Source organism: Pogoniulus pusillus, chromosome 4 (assembly GCF_015220805.1).
Source record: "Pogoniulus pusillus isolate bPogPus1 chromosome 4, bPogPus1.pri, whole genome shotgun sequence".
Lineage (NCBI taxonomy): Eukaryota > Metazoa > Chordata > Aves > Piciformes > Lybiidae > Pogoniulus > Pogoniulus pusillus.
Window position 1 is genome coordinate 17,987,501 of NC_087267.1, and position 23,710 is coordinate 18,011,210.

General features: G+C 52.3%; 1 protein-coding gene across 1 annotated transcript in view; it reads left to right on the forward strand.

The window, feature by feature from the left end:
* Window positions 1-23,710, forward strand: part of LOC135174753 (potassium voltage-gated channel subfamily KQT member 1-like) — a 393,404-nt gene that overhangs the window by 348,214 nt on the left and 21,480 nt on the right.

Consider the following 23,710-nt stretch of genomic DNA (forward strand, 5'->3'; position numbering starts at 1 on the left):
TTCTGCTGCAGAGCACCCAGGCAGGTAGGGTGTAGGATTCGTGGGATCCACTGAGGGGGCTCCTATCTCCCCCATGCTTTGAGGGGTTTCAGGGAAGAAGGTGCAGAAGCACAGTAAGTTTGCAGATGACACCAAGCTAGGAGCAGGTGTGGATCTGTTGGAAGGCAGGAGAGCCCTGCAGAGGGACCTGGACAGGCTGGATGGGTGGGCAGAGGCCAATGGGATGGGATTTAACAAGGCCAAGTGCAGGGTTCTGCACTTTGGCCACAACAACCCCAAGCAGCACTACAGGCTGGGGACTGAGTGGCTGGAGAGCAGTCAGGAGGAAAGGGACCTGGGGGTGCTGATAGATAGTAGCTGAAGATGAGCCAGCAGTGTGCCCAGGTGGCCAAGAGAGCCAGTGGCATCCTGGCCTGCATCAGGAACAGTGTGGCCAGCAGGATAAGGGAGGTTATTCTGCCCCTGTACTCAGCACTGGTCAGACCACAGCTTGAGTGCTGTGTCCAGTTCTGGGCCCCTCAATTCAAGAGAGATGTTGAGGTGCTGGAACGTGTCCAGAGAAGGGCAACAAAGCTGGTGAGGGGCCTGGAACACAAATCCTATGAGGAGAGGTTGAGGGAGCTGGGGGTGTTTAGCCTGGAGAAGAGGAGGCTCAGGGGTGATCTTATTACTGTCTACAACTACCTGAAGGGGCATTGTAGCCAGGTGGGGGTTGATCTCTTCTCCCAGGTAACCAGCAACAGAACAAGGGGACACAGTCTCAAGTTGTGCCAGGGTAGGTATAGGCTGGATATTAGGAAGAAGTTCTTCCCAGAGAGAGTGGTTGGCATTGGAATGTGCTGCCCAGGGAGGTGGTGGAGTTGCCGTCCCTGGGGGTCTTCAAGCAAAGCCTGGATGAGGCACTTAGTGCCATGGTCTAGTTGATTGGACAGGGCTGGCTGCTAGGTTGGACTGGATGATCTTGGAGGTCTCTTCCAACCTGGTTGATTCTATGATTCTAAGCTGACCTGTAGAGGTGAGCTTTGTAATGAAGCCTCCACATGGGATTTATGCTTTGTAAGTGCTGTAAGCAGTTCCTATCTATCATCTTAAAGGCCTTCTCCAACCAAAACAATTCTGTAATTCTGTGATCACAGAAGATGCTAATGAGCCCGGGAAGGTTGGATAATCTTCAAGAAGGAAATCCTGGAGGGGCAAGAAAGGGCCATTCCCATGTGTTTCTTTCCCAGAGGGGAAGAAAACCAGCCTGGCTGAACAGAGAACTTGGGTTGGATCTCAAGAGGAAGAGGCAAGTCCATGGGCTTTGGGAGGAGGGGCAGGCAATGTGGGGGGACTATCAGCATAAAGAGAGGTCATGCAGGGAGAGAATCAGCAAGGCTAAAGCCCTGTTAGAAATGTGTTCAGTTCTGAGAGAAAGAATAGAAAATGCTTCTATAAATACATCAACAACTACAGGGGAGCCAAGGAGAACCTCCAGCCTCTTCTCAGCGCAGAGAAACCACAGCAGCAAAAGATCAGGATAAGGCTGAAGTTCTGAACGCCTTCATTACCTTGGTTTTTAATGCCAAGACTGGCTGTGCCCTGGGCACCCAGGCCCCTGTGCCAGAAGGAGGAGATGGGGAGCAGAACAAAGCTCCCATGATCCAAAAGGAAATGGTTAGGGAGCTGCTCTGCCACTTAGACGCACACAAGTCTATGGGGCAGGATGGACCCACACAAGGGTGAAGAGGTTGTTCAGCCTGGAGACAAGGAGGCTGAGGGGAGACCTTGTTGCTCTCTACATCTACCTCAAATGAGGTTGGAGTGAAGTGGATATCAGTATCTTAGCCCTAGTTTCAAGTGATAGAAGAATGAAATTGGGCTGGGAGAGGTTTAGATTGGACGTTAGCAAAATGTCTTCACCAAAAGGGGCACTGGGCACTGTAACAGGCTGCCCAGGGCAGTGGTGGAGTCACCATCCCCTGAGGTGTTCAAAATGTTTGGATAAGGTGCTTAGGAACATGGTCTACCAGTTGTGTGCAGGGAGATGTTAGGTTATGGCTGGACTCAACAATCTTAAGCTGTTTTCCAGCCAGGTGATTCCATGATATCAGAGCTGTAGGTTCTGGAAATGCAGCCTAAGAGTGCTGGACTCCACGGCCAGTTCCCTTGCTCAAAATGGTCCCTAGAGTTGTGGTGTTCAATGACAGTAGGGACTCGGTGACCATGTCAATAGATAGCTTCTCTAGCTTCACAGCTTCGGCCACAGGCGAAGGGTACAAGGCAGCATATTGAGGGTGCAGCATCTTTGTTCCAGGATGGCTCAGGTTGGAAGGGACCTCAGAGCTCACCTACTCCAACCTCCCCACCATGGGCAGGGACTAGACTCAGCTGCTCAAGGCCTTGTGCAACCTGGCCTTCAACACCCACAGGCAGCAGGCAGCCACAACCTCCCTGGGCAGCCTATTCCAGAGTCTCAGCACCCTCACACTGAAGAACTTCTTCCTCAGATCCAGTCTAACCCTGCTCTCCCTCAGCTTCACAGTATCACCAAGGTTGGAAGAGACCTCACAGATCATCAAGTCCAACCCTTTACCACAGAGCTCAAGGCTAGACCATGGCACCAAGTGCCACGTCCAATCCTGCCTTGAACAGCTCCAGGGACGGCGACTCCACCACCTCCCCGGGCAGCCCATTCCAGTGCCCAATGACTCTCTCAGTGAAGAACTTTCTCCTCACCTCCAGCCTAAATCTCCCCTGGCACAGCTTGAGGCTGTGTCCTCTCATTCTGGTGCTGGCCACCTGAGAGAAGAGAGCAACCTCCCCCTGGCCACAACCACCCCTCAGGCAGTTGTAGACAGCAATAAGGTCTCCCCTGAGCCTCCTCTTCTCCAGGCTAACCAATCCCAGCTCCCTCAGCCTCTCCTCGTAGGGCTGTGCTCAAGGCCTCTCACCAGCCTCATCGCCCTTCTCTGGACACACTCAAGCATCTCAATGTCCCTCCTAAACTGGGGGGCCCAGAACTGAACACAATACTCAAGGTGTGGTCTAACCAGTGCAGAGTACAGGGGCAGAATGACCTCCCTGCTCCTGCTGACCACACCATTCCTGATGCAGGCCAGGATGCCACTGGCTCTCTTGGCCACCTGGGCACACTGCTGGCTCATGTTCAGGTGGGTATCAATCAGCACCCCCAGATCCCTCTCTGTCTGGCTGCTCTCCAGCCACTCTGACCCCAGCCTGTATCTCTGCATGGGGTTGTTGTGGCCAAAGTGCAGCACCCTGCACTTGGAGCTATTGAACCCCATCCCCTTGGACTCTGCCCATCTGTCCAGGCGGTCAAGGTCCCGCTGCAGAGCCCTTCTGCCCTCCAACCCAGCCACATCTGCCCCCAGCTTGGTGTCATCTGCAAACTTGCTGATGACTGACTCCATGGCTTCAAACCATTCCCCCTTGTCCTGTCTCTAGACACCCTCAGGAAAAGTCCCTCTGCAGCCTTCCTGGAGGATCCCTTCAGCTATTGGAAGGCAGCTCTGAGGTCCCCCCGGAGGCTTCTAGGCTCTCCTGCTGGCAGCACACTGAAGTACTTCACCCGAATGAGTGAGAAGCACAAGGAGGAAAGAGCAGCAACAAAGCCGTAACCATCCAGCAGTGACCTGCAGCAGCTGTGACACCTTAGCGTCAGCTCACACTGCTGCACCGAGGGTGGATTTCTGTGGCAAAGAGAGAGCTGCCCCGCACGGGGCAGAGCAACACAGACCTGTACCTCCTGCTGCCACCTTTCCGGAGAGCCATAGCCAACTGCTCCCAGCACTTGTACCCAGCCCGGCTGGCTCTGCCAAACGTCACTCAGTGGCCAAGGCAAGAGATACTGCTGAAACACTACAAGGAGCCCATTGTGCCCTCGGCCACTTCCCCCGCGGCAACTGAGCAGGCTCTGCGACGCCTGGGAGACGTTTGCAGCGCGAACCCAGGCGGGACAGCTCCGCAGCAGGCGGTGCCACCTGTGGCTGCCTAATCCCACCGGGACGCTGTGCGCAGCCAGTCAGGGCCGCGAAGGAAGCCGCTCGGAGCCCTGGTCCAAAGCAGAGAGGTGACACAGCGGTGCCGTGCCGCTGACGGGGGTGTCCCGGGCAGGGCCAAACAGCAGACGATGCCCACCCTGCTGATTCCTCCTCTGTGGGACAGGCAGGCAGGATGCTCGTGGGCAGGCTGCTGAGCTGGCAAGCAACTGAGGTCAGCTTGCACCAATGCAAGGCACACATCGGTGCTCGCTCCCGGCCGCTCGCCTGCGCCGAGGGCGCCACAGCAGCTCCGCGCACAGGCTGAGCCTGGAGGAGGTCTGCTTTGAGGCAGTCCACGCTGCAAGCTGCCTAGCAAAGCTCGGCACCAGCCACAGCTGCCTTCAACAGGGACTACTCTGTGTGCATCCAGTTCAGACTCTGCACCCAGCACAAACCCAGGCTGGGTGCACAGTAGGTTGAGAGCAGCTCTAAAGAAAGAGGCTTGGGGGTGCTGGTTGCTGAGAAGCTCTCCGGGAGCCAGCAGTGCCCTGCTGCAGCCCAGAAGGCAGCCCTGTGCTGGGCTGCATCTGCAGGAATGTAGAGGGAGGGGATTCTGCCCCTTGACTCTGCTCTGCTGAGGCTCCACCTCAAACACCGTGTCCAGTTCTGGTGTCCCCAGCATAAGGAGGACACAGAGCTGCTGGAGAGAGTCCAAAGGAAGCCACAGAGATGATGCAAGGGCTGGAGCACCTCTGCTGTGAGGACAGGCTGAGGGAGCTGGGATCATTCAGCCTGGAGAAGCTAAGACTCCAGGGGGACCTTAGAGCTGCCTTCCAGTTGCTGAAGGGTTCCTCCAGGAGGGCTGCAGAGGGACTTTTCCTGAGGGTGTCTAGAGACAGGACAAGGGGGAATGGTTTGAAGCTGAGGGAGAGCAGGGTTAGACTGGAACTTGGGAAGAAGTTCTTCAGTGTGAGGGTGCTGAGACTCTGGAATAGGCTGCCCAGGGAGGTTGTGGCAGGAGCCTGGGGATGCTGAAGGCCAGACTGGATGAGGCCTTGAGCAGCAGAGTCTAGGTGAGAAGTGTCTTTGCCTATGGTGGGGAGGTTGGAGTAGATGAGCTCTGAGGTCCCTTCCAACCTGAGCCATTCTATGGTTCTCTGATTCTGTAAGATCCCTGTATTGTGACCTGACCACTGAAAACTGTGTAATAAGGTCCAGCTGCTGAACAGTGTGGGCAGCACTGCTCTTTTGGTGAATCATAGGATTAGGAATTAATGCAGATGATGTTCTTATTTAGCAGCTGGTAAGAAACAGTGGGAGCCTGGACAGCAGCATCTCACTCGGGTGAGTGCCAGGAGGCTGGAGCCAGGCTCTGCTGGGTGATGCCCAATGACAGGACAAGGGGCAGTGAGTGGAGGTTGAGGCATAGGAAGTTTCATGTAAACACGAGGAGGAATTCGTTCAACATGAGGGTGGCAGAACACTGGCACAGGCTGCCCAGGGGAGTTGTGGAGTCTCCCTCCCTGGAGGCATTCAAGGCTTGCCTGGATGCATTCCTGTGTCATCTGCTATAGGTGATCCCACTCTGGCAGGGAGCTTGGACTGGATGATCTTTTGAGGTCCCTTTCAGCCCGTGACACTCTGTGATAGGCAGGGTCTTAAATGGTGCTACAGATTCCCCTGGTGGTGGTAGATGCCCTGATTCATTAGGCCCAAATGAGGAGAGCTGTATTTTAAGTAGCTGCCAGTACCGTTATGCAGATACTGAAGTGCACAGTGGAAGAGTCCCTCTGGAGGAACTGAACATAGGAGCCCCACACTGGATGTGAAAAGTTCTCCCTTTTCCTCAGCAGCAGCCAGCCTAGGGAGGTCTGTGTACAGCTTCTGAAGGCTCAACAACAGATAACTGAGAGAAGCAAACTGCTCTAATGACTTCACTATGCAGGAGCCTCCATGTCCACAGGGAAACATTTTGATAAGCTTGAAAACCATTACTGACAGCCAGGAGAAAACAGAAGACTTGAGATAGGTGCAAAGGAGCTTTTCCATCCTCCCAGGCTTTTTCCAGCCTTCCAGAAATCCCCCCTCATTTATGTTTAGTTGAGATGTTGTATGTCAAGAAAGAAACCCAGACCCTAGAATAATCAACAGAGCTGAAATGAAGGTTGTCAGCTGGCACATGGGAGGCCCAGTTTAGCTCCCCATGTGCCCAGCACACCTGGAAGTTAAGGTTCTACAAGGGTTCTTGTCTGGCAAGCTTGGAGGAAGTTTGCTTTTCTTCCAACCAATGAATGCTCCCTTAGAGCTGGCCTCTTGGTTCCCTGCTGCCCTGAAAAATGCCCAAAACCTTGCAACTTCAGGGCACTTGTGTCTGAGATTTCAGCAAGACTCAGGCTGGAGAGTTGGGCAGAGAGAAACTGAATGCAAGTGTAGAGTCTTGCACCTGGGAAAGAACAACTCCATGCGTCAGTATAGGCTGGGGACTGACCTGTGGCATAGCAGTGAAGGGGAGAAGGACCTGGGGGTCCTGGTGGATAGGAGGTTAACCATGAGTCAGCAATGTGCTCTGGTGGCCAAGAAGGTCAATGCCATCCTGGGGTGTATCAGAAGGGATGTGGTTAGTAGGTGGAGAGAGGTTCTGCTCTGCCCTGGTGAGGCTACATCTGGAATATTGCGTCCAGTTCTGGGCCCATCAGTTCAAGAAGGACCTCAGGGAACCGCTTGAGAGCATCCAGCACAAAGCCACAAAGATGATGGAGTGGAACATCTCTCTTACAAGGAGAGACTGAGGGAGCTGGGGCTCTTGAGCTTGGGGAGGAGGAGGAGACTGAGAGGTGACCTCATCTATGTTTACAAACAATGTAAAGGATGAGTGCCAAGAGGCTGGAGCCAGGCTCTGCTCAGTGATGCCCAGTGACAGGACAAGGGGCAGTGGGTGGAAGCTGAGGCACAGGAAGCTCCACAGAAACATGAGGAAGCGTTTTTTCACTGTTAGGGTGACAGAACACTGGAACAGGCTGCCTAGAGGGTCTGTAGTGTCCCCCTCCCTGGAAGTATTCATGGCCTGCCCGGATGCACTCCTGTGTGATCTGCTCTAGGTGATCCTGCTCTGCAAAGGGGTTGGACTGGATGAACTTTCAAGGTCCCTTCCAGCCCCTAACGTTCTGCAATTCTGCACCAGTGGAGGTGCAAGGAGATGGCAGCCTTTGCACCAAACCATCTTTGAGAAATGTGCTTATTAATCAGGTCTGCTCTGAAACCTGAACCCATCTCTGCTTCCTAGAGTAAAACAAAAGACTGTATCCAGAAAATATAGCAAAATGTTTTGATCATTTGGAATCCACTCCCATATTGAAGACACAGGAGGTCTAAGAGGTTGGGCTGTTCAATGACTCTATTGCTTGTTTTTTACTTGACAGTAGAAAATACTGTTGACTACAAGGGAATTAGCAGAGACTGAATTAATGTGACAGGGAGAGAAAAGGAAAAACCATGTAGGTGTTTGTTATGAGGGGTTTCACAGAGTCCTAGAATGACTCAGGTTGGAAAGGACCTCAGAGTTCATCTCCTCCAACCTCCCCATCATGGGCAGAGACAGCTCTCAACTAGACTTGGCTGCTCAAGGCCTCATCCAACCTGGCTTACAAACACCCAGGCAGGAGGCAGCCACAGCCTCCCTGGGCAGCCCATTCAAAAGTCTCAGCACCCTCATACTGAAGAACTTCTTTCCTAGATCCAGTCTAACCCTGCTCTCCCCCAGCTTCAAACCATTCCCCCTTGTCCTGTCTCTAGACACCCTCATGAGCAGTCTCTCTGCACCCTTCCTGTAGGATCTCTTCAGGTACTGGCAGGCAGCTCTAAGGTCTCCCTGAAGCCTTCACTTCCCCAGGGTGAACAACCCCAGCTCCTTCTCTCTGCACTAGGACATGCACACACAAGGAGGGTTCCCAGGGATGCAGGTGTCATGGGCGAGAGGATGGGAGTTGCTTCCTAATGGTCTGGCACATCTTCACAGCCAAGGCCACTGCCTAGGCCTTGGAATGCCATTGAGAATGGAAGCACAGGCACTCAGCAGGGCCAGGCAGGCTTAGGAGAAGACAGAGGAAATCCTTTGATATTCAAAGTATTCAAGGATAAATAAAAGAGATTTTGTTACGTTAGCGATGACTTATGAATAGTAATGATGAGAGTTGGCTCCTCTGGAGGCCTGTGCTGGTAGTAAAACCAGTACCACAGGGAGATAAAAATGAAAGTGGGCAAACTTGCTCCTCCAAGGCATCATGAGGTTGAAAAGGGCCATTAACAGGCCTGCAAGCAGAGACCATTGTGCCAAGCCTTCTCATACGGAAGCCAGCAGATCCCCCGAGCAAAGCAAGCATTTGCTTAACAAACAGCCACGCAAAGCAGGTTGCTGTATTTGGGCATGGGTGTCCTTGCTAAGCCTCCCCCCTCTGCCCTGCCTGCCTTCCAAGTACCATCTGGGCACAGGCAGAGGTGACTCTGTTGGCTTGGGCATGCCTTCCTGCCATCAGGCCTTGCTTTAGCCTGGGATGCCAGGCTGAGTTATCCAACAGCATGAACCATGGTGGTGCCAAAGGATGAGAAACCTCTGGACAACTCTGGCATTGCCACACTCTATTTTCCTCCCTCTGACTTGAGAAGGCATCAAAGCTGAAGGTCCTCCAGAGTCTCATGACATTGACTGTTAGACCCAGAGTGCACCCTTTGCAGGGCAGGACCTGCATCCCCTGGCATAGGCTGGCTAGCTGCTGCTCCCTCTTCTTGGCCAGGCAGAAGTCTCTGGGAGCTGGGCACCTATCGGTGAGTTCAAGGCAAGTTCATACCCCTCATGCCTGTCACTGAGTCAGGGCTTCATTTAGTCCTAATCCATTCCAGCCCCACACACGGCTAGGAGGGCTTTTAGATTTCAGTGTCTGGGTTTGGATGTTGCCACATGACTTTTCCATTAAGGAGTCAAGGAGAAAGTTCAGCTCTGGCTGCTGGGAGGGCTCAGCCCTTTGCTGGCCACTCCCTGGTAGAGCAGGGCATGTGGTGGCTTGCCTGCTCCAGAAACTCCAGCCATCCTCAGGCACAACTGGGTGAAACAAGGACACTCTGCTTTATCTTTAAATTTCCTTGTTTTCTTGGGCACTGGCCAGACCCTTTGGGTTTTTTTTGAATATAGTTGTTTGTGGTTTAATTTCCTCTGGGGTTTGGTACTAAAGTATTATTATACCAGCAAAAAAAACCCAACCACCAAGCAGCTTCTCACTGGAATTGTATAAGAGGAGAAACAAAACAGAGTAAAAACTCAGGGAAACTAAACAGTTTTGCAAGGTTGTCCAGCAGATCTCACACAACAGCTGGGAAATCACTACAGGACAACCTGTCCTTGAAGACATCAGTGGCCAGCAAGAGCTAGGAGCATGGGCTGCCACTGAATCCTTACCTCCCTTCTTCTGCCTCTGCCAAGGGTCCCAAAGAGGGCATTACCTTGAAGGCTGGCTGAGCTGCAGCCCTCAGGTATGTCTGTCAGTGCTTGCTTCTGAGACTCAGTTTAGTCATGGCTGGTGAGACCTTTCCTTGGAAAACACCCTCCAACAAACCAACAGGAATCAATCAAGGGAACACCCCAGGAAGCAGCTCAGGCTGCACTTTCCTAAGCAGCAAAGGAGGAAGCCTTAGAAACCTTGTCCCACCCCTGCCCAATCCTTAGCAGCTGTGCTGGCACAGTGCAGGTGAGACCAAGCAGTGAGCTAGGAGACAGAACTGCTCCTGCTGAAAAATAACCATTTGTATTTTCTGAATTCTCTTCCACTTGAGTCAGTTTCCTACAGCAGTTTCCTGTGCACCCACAGAGACAGCTACAGGGGCCCACCAGGTGGCAAGCAGAAATAAGTGGCCCACAGGAGTAGGGGACAAAGAGCTGATGAAATTGGCTTATGAAGTTTGCATGTTGAAGGTTAGCTTTGGCCTTGGAAAGGGTCTGATATTAAAGAGTGGCACACCTAATTAACAAGCCAGGTCATTATTGATTACACCTGACCCTACAACTGGGCCAAGCCCAGGCACAAATCCAGGCAGGTGTAGAGTGAGTTGAGAGCAGCTCTGAAGAAAGAGACTTGGGGGTCTTGATTGCTGAGAAGCTCCCTAGGAGCCAGCAGTGCCCTCAGGCAGCCCAGAGGGCAGCCCTTTGCTGGGCTGCATCCAGAGCAGTGTGGGCAGCAGGGCAAGAGAGGGGATTCTGCCCCTTGACTCTGCTCTGCTGAGACCTCACCTCCAGTCCTGCCTCCAGTTTTGGTGTCCCCAGCATAAGGAGGACACAGAGCTGCTAGAGTGAGGCCAGAGGAGGCCACAGAGATGATGCAAGGGCTGGAGCACCTCTGCTATGAGGACAGGCAGAGGGAGCTGGGGTTGTTCAGCCTGAAGGAGAGAAGATTCTGGGGGGAACTTAGAGCTGCCTCCCAATAGCTGAAAGGATCCTCCAGGAAAGCTGCAGGACTTTTCCTGAGGGTGTCTAGAGACAGGACAAGGGGGAATGGTTTGAAGCGAGAAGACAGTAAGGTTAGACTGCATCTTAGGAAGAAGCTCTTCAGTGTGAGGGTGGTGAGACTCTGGAGTAGGCTGCCCAGGGAGGCTGTGGCTGCCTCCTGCCTGGGGGTGTTGAAGGCCAGGTTAGATAAGGCCTTGAGCAGCCAAATTCAGTTGAGAGATTTCCCTGCCTGTGGCATGAGGTTGGAGGAGATGAGCTCTGAGGTCTCTTCCAGCCTGAGCCATTCTGTGGTTCTGTGAAGACCATTACCATGAAATCACCACTTGCACATGCCAGTGCCTCAAGCATGCACATCAGTGGCATGAGGAAGTTGACTTGCATCAAGCACAGTTAATTCTGAGACGGACTCAAGTGCAAGCTGCAGAAGTCAGCTCTGATGTGCTCCAGGGCAACCAAACACAAGGACAAAACAAACATCATCTGTGACAATCCACCCTCCTTCTCATATTCCTCTCAGCCACCTTCTTCTCAGTGTTGTACAAACTGGTGGCCCTGCATTGCAGGCCTAGAGAAGTCAACCCCTCCCTGGAGCTCAGAGAAGCATTACAGTTCAGTTGACGAGACCCACGCCAGAACAATAACAACATCACTTTTCCCACCACTGAAACGCAGCCACCTCTAGCATCAGATCTGTCAGACTTTGAGCACTTGGGCCAGAGAAGATACTGCCATTCCCCAGCTGAGACTGCAGCACAGATTGTTGTACAAAAGGAGAAACTCAATGCCCTCTGCACCAGTGCAGATGTGAAACTGAGAGGGAGTCCAAATGCTTTAGCTATGGGAGTGGAAGCTCCTCCAGCGACACTGGGTTGCCAACCACCACAGTTAAATGCTGCCAACAGACTTCACTGTAAGGCTGGAGGTACTGGAGGGGACTGAGGCTGGGACGAGGGCACAAGCTCCTGGGAGGAAGCTGTTGTGGAGCAGTCTCAGCTTTCTTTTCAAACAAGAAGGCACTTCTTTGTCCACATGAGTGCAAAGCAAAGTCTAAAAGCTCTACGGCCTGAGTGCTCCTGAACCAGGAGAGGCTTTTTTGTTATGCCTCTGAAAAGCAAGCAAGCAGGGGGAAAAAAAAATGTTTTCAGAGGCCTTAATGAAAAACTGTTAACATTTGGGTTGCACACTGACTGGTGTGGTTTCAGTGACAGCAAACTGTTTATTCACTCCCAGCACAGAGTTCTCATTGTCTCCCCTGCAATGGGAGGGGACAGCTGAGCTTGCCCACCATCTTCACACAATCCCTCTCCTGTATAGTGACAAATGCCAGTCCCCCTGGCATGTGGGCTTGGAAAGGTTTCCTCCCTATGCTGAACCAAGGTGTGGCCACTGTGCAGACCCTTCCCCAGTGGCCTGCTCCTTCTAGGAAGGAAGCCAAGCTACAGGTAGAGGTGTTACTATTTGAATCCTGGGGGGAAATTTGAGAGCAGAGAAGGGGAACAGCCTTTGTGGAAGGACAGCACCTGGACAGAAAAAAATGGCCAGGTATTCCTGGAAAAGTCTCCTTTGGGCAGCTCCTCTGCCCTGTGGGTGCCTGTGCCCCTTGCTGTATGCAGCTGGGTTTTTGCAACAGGCTAGCAAGTCACCTTGGCCTCTCTTTCCCCAGTCTGTTGCTTTAGTAACTTAAACCTTTCAAATTATTATAACTTTCTGACCCTGCATCAGTGCAAGTCACAGAATCACAGAGCGGCTCAGGCTGGAAGGGACCTCAGAGACCACCTGCCCCAACCTCCCTGCCATGGGCAAGGACCACTCTCAACTAGTCTCAGCTACTCAAGGTCTCATCCAACCTGGCTTTCAACACTCCAAGGCAGGAGGCAGCCACAGCCTCTCCAGGCAGCCTGCTGCAGATTTTTGGACACCAGAGAGGCAAGCATTACTTTTATCAAACACTTCCATTAAGAGCCAAAGGAATCTAAGCCAGGCAGACAGCAGCATCTTACCCACCAGTACCAAGCAGTCCCTGTGTCAGAGATGGGTCTGCACCCCTGAGCTCTGAGGGTGCCACAGTCCCTCAGGAAACACATTCCTACTTCCACCCTGCTTCTCACAAACACTGGTTCTCCAAACCCAAGCAGCCTACCTTATTGAGAGAGGATGATCCTTGAAGATGCGACAACAGAATTCCCAGCTCCAGTGGAACAGCACCAAGTCCCCCTGCCAAGCTTCCACTGACAACTAACACACATTCTCCTGCTCTCCTCCTTTTGCTTTCCTGCTTCTCCTCTCCCTCCTCTCCTTTTCTTCTCAATTATCAGATGCAGCTGCTCACTGAAAAACATAAAAGGAATCACCTGGCTGTGAGCTTCAGTAGGCAGCATGTTATAAACAGTCTGATTTCAGAGTTAAGAGTCCACCTGTGGGTCTGCATGCGGTGCTGTGCACTACCCGACAATTGCCTGCCCACAGGCAGATGCCCTTTAGAAGCCTAACCCCATCCTAGTTGACTGGCAGGGAAACCCAATGAATCTGCATCGTCCTCACTGGAGCAATTTTAGCTGCATGAGAACCCACAGAATCACCACAGAATTGTTGGGTTGGGGAAGCCCTCCAAGATCATTGAGTCCAACCATCAGCCCAACACCGCCACAGCTATTAAACCACGTCCCAAAGTGCCATTCCACACAATTCCTGAATGCCTCCAGGGACAAGAGGAAACAAACTAGTTCTCTAAGCAGAAGGCCAGGCACCTTGCAAGCTCAAATCTGCACTGGAAGTTCATGGAAAGCCAGAACCTGGAACTGCTGAGGTTGCAAAAGACTAGATAGTGAGAGTGCTTTTTGGTGAAAAAACACCTGCTTCCCAAGCCTCCCAGCCCTGAGGTCTAGAAAGTCCCCTGACCACTGGAAGGGTTGTTCAGAGCACTGCAAAGTCATCATCCCCTTGCAGGAAATGTGGGGGACTTTATGTTGGGGGCAGGGAAAGGGGAAGTGGTGCTTGGTCAGGGTTAACCCTTTCTGCTCTGTCGCAGGCTCTGTGCGACGTTGGGGTTGGCAGGTCCTCTGGAATCACAGAATCACAGAAGGGACCTCCAGAGGTCATCCACTCCAACCACCCTGCTGGAGCAGGATCACACAGGGCAGGTCACACAGAGAACACATCCAGGTGGGTTTGGAATGCCTCCACAGAAAGGAGATTCCACAACCCCTCTGGGCAGCCTGCTCCAGGGCTCTGCCACTCTCATAGGGAAAAAGTTTTCCCTTCTGTTCCCATGGAATCTTCTCTGCTCCATCTTGCCTCCACTGCCCCTTTCCTATCATTAGACATCCCCAAGCAGAGTCTGGCTCACATCTTCATGACCATGAATGAAGGCAGTTCATGCTCCTCTGCTCCAAGCTAAAGAGCCCCAGCTCCCTCAGCCTGTCCTCGGCAGGCAGATGTTCCACCACTGCCAGCATCTTTCTGGCTGTGTCTCCAGGAGCCACCTGGCTTGTGCTCCCCTCTGGCTTGCCATTTCTTTCTCTCCAAGCTGTGGTGCAGCAGCAGCAGCAGGATGAGTAACCAGAGTCCCAGAAAAGAGTCATTTTCAGGGAAGGGGATGGTGCTGTGCCTGTGCCTCTCCATCCCAACCAGTGATAGTGGGTCAGTTTTAACCAGTCCTGCCAAGCTTAACAGAAACACTGCCCTGAGGTAGATGTGGGAGCCACAGCACCCTCCTGCCTTGCAGTATCACAGTGTCACAGTATCACCAAGGTTGGAAGAGACCTCACAGATCATCAAGTCCAACCCTTTACCACAGAGCTCAAGGCTAGACCATGGCACCAAGTGCCACGTCCAATCCTGCCTTGAACAGCCCCAGGGACGGCGACTCCACCACCTCCCCGGGCAGCCCATTCCAGTGTCCAATGACTCTCTCAGTGAAGAACTTTCTCCTCACCTCCAGCCTAAATCTCCCCTGGTGCAGCCTGAGGCTGTGTCCTCTCGTTCTGGTGCTGGCCACCTGAGAGAAGAGAGCAACCTCCCCCTGGCCACAACCACCCCTCAGGTAGTTGTAGACAGCAATAAGGTCACCCCTGAGCCGCCTCGTCTCAGATGATCCCAGCTGCTGCAGCCTGAGGTGGACAAAGGCTCTCGATTCCTGCTCTTAGAGCCCCTAAGCACAACCACAAAGCTGCAGAGTGCTTAGGACTCTGCAGCGTCATTTGCACAGCCGAAGTCACCTCTGCCATCCGTGGCATCTTTTTCTGCAGTCAGGCTGGCTGATGGGGTAATGAGCTGGAACTGAGGCTTTTCTCCCAGTATTTGCTTCCCCACACCTCCCAGGTTGCTCTGTTTTAAACCAAAGGTTTCAGATGAGTCAAAGTTAATATTTGCCCAGCACTTGCACTGCGCGAAGTGCCCGGATAAAGCAGAGCAGGATAAGCATTACAAGCAGCGTGCTCTGGCCTCGTTTGAACACCATACAACTGCTCACAGGGAAGGTGGGAGAAGGAAGGTGACAGATGGGGATATTTCTGGAGTTTCTGCTCTAGCAGAGGATGTCCCTGCTCACTGCAGGGGGCTTGGACTAGGCGACCTTTGGAGGTCCCTTCCAACCCATTGTCTGATCCCCTGACACTCTTAACCCACTTTTTCCCACGCTGTCTCTTTCATCCCTTTTGCCTTCCCTCTTATCCACTAACCCTTAAGTTCACCAGCAAATACTGGGCCAGTTGCAAAGCTCTTGGGAAAGGTGGAAACCAGATAACTGCCTGGTTAATCACCTCCACCAGATTTAGCTGCACCCTGTGCTGTTGTTTCTGCTTAGAAAGCTGGCAAGTGGAGACCCGATTTCAGGTTTTCAGAGATGTTCAATTTCCTTCAAGAGAAAGCAGCCAGTAGGAAAGCAGGAGAGATGAGTCCTTGCTTGGGTGTAATTATGGAGGAAACCATATTCCAACACTGGCACCGGGGAGCCTGTTTGTTTTTTCTCATCCCCGCAATTCTGACTAAGCCCTGCTTTGTGGGCAGCCTCCCCGCCTTGGGTTTGTTTTCTTTTGGCAGCCCTGATCCCGCTGGCTGCCCAGGGAGCCTGGGCCCCTTTATTTGTACTAAAATGGAGGAGAGAGGGAAAGAGAAGGGGTGGTGGGGAGGAATTTGCATCAATGGTAAATCACAATAAACCCTCTCTGATAGTGCTTGCTGTTCTCGCTTTGTGTCCTGCAAAATCTCGCTGGGGGGAAGGGATGCACCAAACCTCCAGAAGTCACAGGGCTGCAGAAAGCCCTGAGCAGACCCAGGCTTCTCAAAGCTGCCACCCCTCAGCCCTGCCTGCTCCCACAGGTGGCTGCTATCTGCTTTAGCTGACGGAGATGGACAGGCAGCTCCCAGGAGTCAGCAGAATGCCAAGTGCTGAGCACATTCCCCCCACCCCCCCCGAGATTTTTTGATTAGTCCTAACTCTGAAGCTATTCAGCAGAGCTCAGTGCCTGGCAGGATCAGGCCTATCTGTACAAAAGCAGGGTATGTGCCAGCATTTCGTGGTCAGAGTATACAGGGGGAGGGAAAAAAAACCACACAGGGAAAACCTGCAGTGGGGTGAAGTGCGGAGAGAGGTTGTTGCCATAACATGTAGTAACTGGGGCTTTTTAGGGGGTTTGATTTTTGTTTTGAACGTTGAAGAAATAGCCTGAGCAAGCTGTTTACCACATGAAACAAAGCTGGGCTGGAATATTTTCAGGCCACTAAACTTGGATTTCAGACAACCGGCTTGGATTGACGTCCTGGATGAGTTACAGCCGATTGGCATGGGGAAGGGAGGCAAAATATGCATCTGTCCTGCTGCCAACTTAGGCTAGGCTGCCGTTTTGTTTGGTGTCTAGAGAGCTGGTTTTCGTAATTAAACCAGCCTTCAAACTCCTTTTAAATACAGCTGAAGAAAAGAGGAACTGAAAGGGATTCCTCTAGAGCGTATGCACACTGCTCTAGCAACTCTTGCACCGCTTTCTCTGCGCTCCCTGGAAATGTTTCCCTTTTTCTCCTAATGCTTCCCTGCTAATACACACCCCAGCATGCACGGCCACACAGCAACACAGTGGTGGGCCAGGGGCAGAGCTGAGCCCAGGAGAGGTCTCCATCCACTCTTCCCAGGGAATTTTCATCCCCAAAGTCATTGAGGGCTCCCTCGAATTGTTCAGCAGCAGCAGGTCGCTGTACCTGCACACAAAACAACTGCCAGCACTGCAGTCAGCCCAGCTGAACGGAGCACAAAACACTCTGTTCTGTCCCAGGGAAGGGCTGGGGGCAGGCTGAGGAGAAGCTTCTTTGGGCTTCTCTCCTTTTTTTTTCCCCTTTTGTTTTTTTTTTGGGGGGTTTGCTTTTTGTTTTGTTTCCCCACCTGACTCCAGTATCGCTTGGGTTGTAACTGTCTGAATTGAATCACAAACATTACTCCCGTTCCAGAGAAGGCAAGTCTAGGGTGGGGGGGAGGATTAATCTCCATTCAGAATGTTGCTGGGCAAATAGAAAGTCACTTTAAAATGTGAACAAAAGTGCAATAACTGCAGCTGACTGTGATGTTAAACCAGGAGAGTGAGAGAATTATATACATGTGTGTATAAGTATATATATGGGTGGATAGAGATATATAAAACTGTAAAATCACAGAATGGTTTGGGGTCGAAGAGACATCCAAAAGTCATCCAGTCCAACACCCTGCAGTCAGCAGGGACATCCTCCACTACAGCAGGTTGCTCACAGCCTTGCCCGGCCTCGTCTTGAATAGCTCCAGGGATGGGGCCTCAACTACCTCCCTGAGCAACCTCTTGCAGTGTTCCATCAATCTCATGGTACAGAACTTGTTCCTCATATCCAGTCTAAATCTGCTCTGCTCTCAAACCATTGCCTTTGTCCTGTCGCTGCAGGCTTTTGCAAACAGCTCCTCTGCAGCCTGCTTGTAGCCCCCTTTCAGGCACTGGCAGGCTGCTTTTAGAATCATAGAATCATAGAATCAACCAGGTTGGAAGAGACCTCCAAGATCATCCACTCCAACCTAGCACCCAGCCCTATCCAGTCAACTAGACCATGGCACTAAGTGCCTCATCCAGGCTTTTCTTGAAGACCCCCAGGGACGGTGCCTCCACCACCTCCCTGGGCAGCCCATTCCAATGGGAAATCACTCTCTCTGTGAAGAACTTCTTCCTAATATCCAGCCTATACCTACCCTGGCACAACTTTTTAGGTCTGCCTGGAGCCTTCTCTAGGCTGAACAACCCTAGCTTGCTCAGCCTGTCCTTGTAGCAGAGCTGCTCCAGTCCCCTTATCATTTTCAGACACAATCATTTACAACAACACTTTTAACTCTCCTGTTATTTCAGTACCACATAGCCAGGGCAGGGCAATTTACCATTTCAGATTACTAATGTGTGTGAAAATATAAACTGGACAGCAAAATAGGATCTCATGAAGAGCCTTGCAAATAACTGCTCTATTTGCATAGGAAATGGATTGGTGAAAATCACTGGCAGAATTACTCCCTGGTGTTTGTTGCTTTCCCAGGAATCTGGTCCTGAGGAATGCAGGTTGACTCACTGAGGATGAAATACAGCTAGAATCAGTTTTGTGGGGCAGCATTTACAGCAGCCTGCATGCTCTGCTCTGGAGGCTTCAATTTCCTTCTTGCCTTTTACAAACTCCCTGCTGTGCTTAAGAGCAGTGACCACTGGGAACTGGATGTCACACCAAGCAAGCTAACCTCCCAGCACATCACTGACTCACAGAATGCCAAGGGTCGGAAGGGACTTCCAGACACCAACCAGTCCAAGCCCCCTGCCAGAGCAGGAGCACCCAGGGCAGGTCACACAGGAACGCATCCAGGTGGGTTTGGAATGTCTCCACAACCTCTCTGGGCAGCCTGCTGCAGGGCTCTGGCACCCTCACAGGGAATAAGTTTTCCCTTCTGTTCCTGTGGCACCTCCTCTGCTCCAGCTTGCCCCCAGTGCCCCTTCTGTCATTGGACTTCCCTGAGCAGAGCCTGGCTCTGTCGTCCTGCCACTGCCCTGCACATCTTTATCCACATACATGAGGGCAGCCCTCAGGCTTCTCTGCTCCAAGCTAAAGAGCCCCAGCTCCCTCAGCCTGTCCTCACATGGAGATGTTCCACTTCAGCACCTTTGTGGCTCTGCTCTGGACTCTTTCAAGCAGTTCCCTGAGGTCCTTGAGCTGGAGGACTCAGAATTGGACACAATATTCCAGATGTGGCCTCAGCAGAACAGAACAGGTTATCCACTTTTCCCTTCCTCTCATAAGAGCAGGCAGCTGAGAAGATCTTGCCCACTTGCTTTCATGAGCTGTGCACCACCACTTTCTCAGTGCTGTGTAATTTTCCTCCTGGCACATTTCCACCTTGGGATTCTTTTCTTCACTCCCTGCTCCCGCAGATCTGCTGCCAAACTCTGGCTCCTAACTCAACAGCCTGGGCTTCCTCCCACTGCAGCAAAATGGCAGCACTCTTTTTGACAGCTGACAGAGACATTTACACTTCAGAGGATGACAGAGCAGCCATGGTGGAGGAGCTTTGGAAAAACAAAAACTCATCAAACTGCCTTTCCAGCTCTGGCCTGATGTCAGAGCCGAGCTTTGGTGACATCTCCTCTCTCCTGCAGTGAGGTGGGCTGCAGCTCTTCATATCTATAGGGATGTGACTTAAGTGCCAGGTTTTCAACGTTGGGATCACCAAGATTTTGTCTGGGATGTTTCTAGGGCAGGTTGTACCAGATGGTGGCTGGGAATCCCAGAGTGCACCAAGTAGATTTGAGTCCTCCTCAGTGGCTGGGCTGGCGGCGCTGGGAGCTGCCCTCCCGTGGACTTGTCCCATGCATCTGTGCTGGTTCTTGCTCATGCCCATCTGCAGCAGTGTAGGAGTCTGAACAGACAGCTAGCATCAGCACTTCCAGCTCAGGAGGGACAAGGGGCAGGACTAAGGTCTGTGGGGAACAGACAGGAGGGCACCGCTCACGCTGCAGCAGCAGGCGGTGCACTGCAGTCTGCCTGGGTGTTAGGCTTAGTCCAGGCTCTGTGAAGTCCTGTGCGAGCTTCAGCCTGCAACTGGTGTTTCCTCAACAAGTGAGCAGTGTCCAGAGAGCCTTTGCTCTGTGCTGCTTGGGAACTCAGGTGCTGCCTTCGTGACTAGTGGGAGAGTCAGAGGCAAGCAGTGGAAGAGAGGGAGAGACTACGGGAAGGACCTGCAGCCTTTCTGGCTGGGGCATTGTCAGCATTCAAGTGACCATTTTGGTTATCTCAGGGAAGCAGATGCACTGCCAACCTGTGTGAAGGGCAAATGTGGGCCACAAAGTGCCTCAGCTTACATGGCAAGGCTGTGTGTGAAGAGGGAAACGGCACTATCACAGTATCATCAGGGTTGGAAGAGACCTCACAGATCATCAAGTCCAACCCTTTACCACAGAGCTCAAGGCTAGACCATGGCACCAAGTGCCACGTCCAATCCTGCCTTGAACAGCTCCAGGGACGGCGACTCCACCACCTCCCCGGGCAGCCCATTCCAGTGTCCAATGACTCTCTCAGGGAAGAACTTTCTCCTCACCTCCAGCCTAAATTTCCCCTGGCACAGCTTGAGGCTGTGTCCTCTTGTTCTGGAGCTGGCCACCTGAGAGAAGAGAGCAACCTCCCCCTGGCCACAACCACCCCTCAGGTAGTTGTAGACAGCAATAAGGTCACCCCTGAGTCTCCTCTTCTCCAGGCTAACCAATCCCAGCTCCCTCAGCCTCTCCTCGTAGGGCTGTGCTCAAGGCCTCTCACCAGCCTCGTCGCTCTTCTCTGGACACGCTCAAGCATCTCAATGTCCCTCCTAAACTGGGGGGCCCAGAACTATAGCATCATCTGAGGTAAAGCTTAAGCTGACTTCAAGGGAGATCTGCCACAACACCTGTGTGTGTCCTGCCAGGGACACTCTGCTTCTCCCAGGCAGGAGCACTCCAGCAAACATCACTCTCCAGCCCTCCTGCACAGCCCTGGATGTGCCTGACGGTTTTCCCAGCCACAGCTTGACCTCATGACTGTCCAGAAGATCCAAAGCACTTGCAGCTGACCTTCCACATAAAGGTTTAATTTAGAGCCAAAAGGCTCCTCCCTGCTTTTGGTCTCTGTCCTTTGAATCCCCACTGAGTTTGGAAGCCCAGCTCCCAGCCCAGCACACGTGATGGAGTTCCACATTTGTCCCTCACTGCTGGTGACTCAGCACTGGGGAGCAGAGCAGAGCTGCTCCCCTGCAGCTGTCCCTCGGCCACTGCTGCTCAATCAGCCCTTTGTAGTTGGGCTGGGGATGGCAAAGCAAGGGGTGTAAGAGATGGGAACAGAGGGGAGAACAGATCCAGCTATCAGTGCCACAGGAGAGCTGCCTTCTTTAGGTCCTCACTTCCTAGAACTACAGCTGCCATGAGCAGTGGGGAGCTCCACTGGTACAGGCACAGACATAGTTCATAGAATTCAAGAATGGCTTAGGCTGGAAGGACCTTAGAGCTCATCTACTCTGACCTCCCCACCATGGGCAGGCACACCTCTCAACTAGACTCAAGGCCTCAACCAACCTGGCAGGAGGCAGCCACACTCTCCCTGGGAAGCCTGTTCCAGGGTCTCACCAGCCTCACTCTGAAGAAATTCTTCCTAAGCTCCAGCCTAACTCTGCTCTGCCTCAGCTTCAACCCATTCCCCCTTGTCCTATCTCTAGACACTCTCATGAAAAATCCCTCTGCAGCCTTCCTGGAGGAAACTAAGGCCCCTCAGAGTCTTCTCCTCACCAGGCTGAACAACCCCAGCTGCCTCAGCCTGTCCTCAGAGCAGAAGTGCTCCAGTCCCTTTCCTCCCCACACTGCCCACACTGGGGTTTTTCTCCATGATGCATTTCCAGCCAGGATGCTGCCCAGGATCTAGGACAGCTGCAGATTTAAGTGCACCAAGTGACAACATTAATGTTGTGAAGGCTTCAGTAACACAGTGCAGGGCTTTTTTTACCTGCCTTTGTCTCTGGCACAAGAAGTCTCTGATGAGAAATGGGAGGTGACAATCCTGGCTTCCAGAGCCCTTCACAGCTAAGCCACAAACACTCTCTGCCACTGAATCTCTCTTCACTTCAGAGGAATGTATTTCCCTGCCTTACAAAGTGTGAAGATGAACCATGGCCACGTGTTACATGGTGAGCACAGCAGGAATTAATGGGCCTGTGGACTTTTAAGAGATAGACATTCCCTTTTTGTCACAGGAAATCACACTTTCTGGGTGCATGGCAGGATGTGCAAATAGAAGCTTGGAGACTTGAGCAGCTGAGTCCAGCTGAGAGGAGTCCTTGCCCGCGGAAGGGAGGTTGGAGCAGAGGATCTCTGAGATCTCTTCCAATCTAAGCCTTGCTAGGAATCTGTGAAGCTTCTGTGTGCCTCTACTTGGCGTCCCACAAAGTACTTTGCTCACAGAAAGATCAGTTTATGCATCAAGTAGCCCAGAGAGGCCACATTTCACAAAGTAAGGACCATTTCTGTTCCCTCAGCAGCCCTTTGACTGGCCAACTTGAAAACACCAGGAGTCTCACAACCACAAACACCTCCTGGCACTAAGAAGTCCTGAACCCAACAAAAACTTTCACAGTATCACCAAGGTTGGAAGAGACCTCACAGATCATCAAGTCCAACCCTTTACCACAGAGCTCAAGGCTAGACCATGGCACCAAGTGCCACGTCCAATCCTGCCTTGAACAGCTCCAGGGACGGCGACTCCACCACCTCCCCGGGCAGCCCATTCCAGTGCCCAATGACTCTCTCAGTGAAGAACTTTCTCCTCACCTCCAGCCTAAATCTCCCCTGGTGCAGCCTGAGGCTGTGTCCTCTTGTTCTGGTGCTGGCCACCTGAGAGAAGAGAGCAACCTCCCCCTGGCCACAACCACCCCTCAGGTAGTTGTAGACAGCAATAAGGTCACCCCTGAGCCTCCTCTTCTCCAGGCTAACCAATCCCAGCTCCCTCAGCCTCTCCTCGTAGGGCTGTGCTCAAGGCCTCTCACCAGCCTTGTCGCCCTTCTCTGGACACACTCAAGCATCTCAATGTCCCTCCTAAACTGGGGGGCCCAGAACTGAACACAGTACTCAAGGTGAGGTCTAACCAGTGCAGAGTACAGGGGCAGAATGACCTCCCTGCTCCTGCTGGCCACACCATTCCTGATGCAGGCCAGGATGCCACTGACTCTCTTGGCCACCTGGGCACACTGCTGGCTCATGTTCAGGCAGGTATCAATCAGTACCCCCAGATCCCTCTCTGTCTGGCTGCTCTCCAGCCACTCCGACCCCAGCCTGTATCTCTGCATGGGGTTGTTGTGGCCAGAAAGGTTGTGGGAAATGTTTTGATGTCCTGCCAGGAACAGACAGTTTTTCTTCACTGCCTGATCTCTTTGATATTGTATTGAGGACCTCAAGAACCACTTTTTTTTTTCCCTCCAGAGGACTTTGAGAAAAACAGGCCTTGCTCTTGGACTCTTACAATATGTCCTGCAGGGATTAAAATAAAACTTGTTTGTAAGCTATTGCTTCCTGCATTGACAGGGCTTGCAGAGGCTGCCAGAACTCACTGTGCTTTGTTGCTATTGCCACTGGGTTGGACTTTTTGCTTTGTAATTTCACCTAAGGCCAGGCAGCAGACTCAATAATCATGGCTAATGGCAAACTATAGACAAAGTTACCTCAGCATTAACTCATTCCTGTGCACAGGACTAGTTCTCAGGAGCAACATTTAAGACATGCTGGCTGTAGACCAAGAGAGTATTTTCCTGAATCACAGCATCACAGAACGTTAGGTGCTGGAAGGAACCTCCAGAGTGCATCCAAGTCTTGCCAGAGCAGGATTACCCAGGGCAGGTCACACAGAAACACATCCAGGTGGGTTTGGAAAGTCTCCAGAGGAGGAGACTCCACAACCTCTCTGGGCAGCCTGTTCCAAGACTCTGGCACCCTGACCATAAAGAAATGTCTCCTCATGTTGAGGTGGAACCATCTGTGTTCTAGCTTGTACCTGCTGTTCCTTATCCTGTCCCTGGGCACCAGCACAAAGAGCCTGGCACCTTCATCTTGACACCCACTCCTCAGATATTGATCTCCTCACAGCCTTCTCCTCTCTAGACCAAACAGCTCCAGGTCTCTCAGTTTTTCTTCACAGCAGAGATGTTCAAGTCCCTCCAATCATCTTTGTAGCCTCTGTTTGGCTC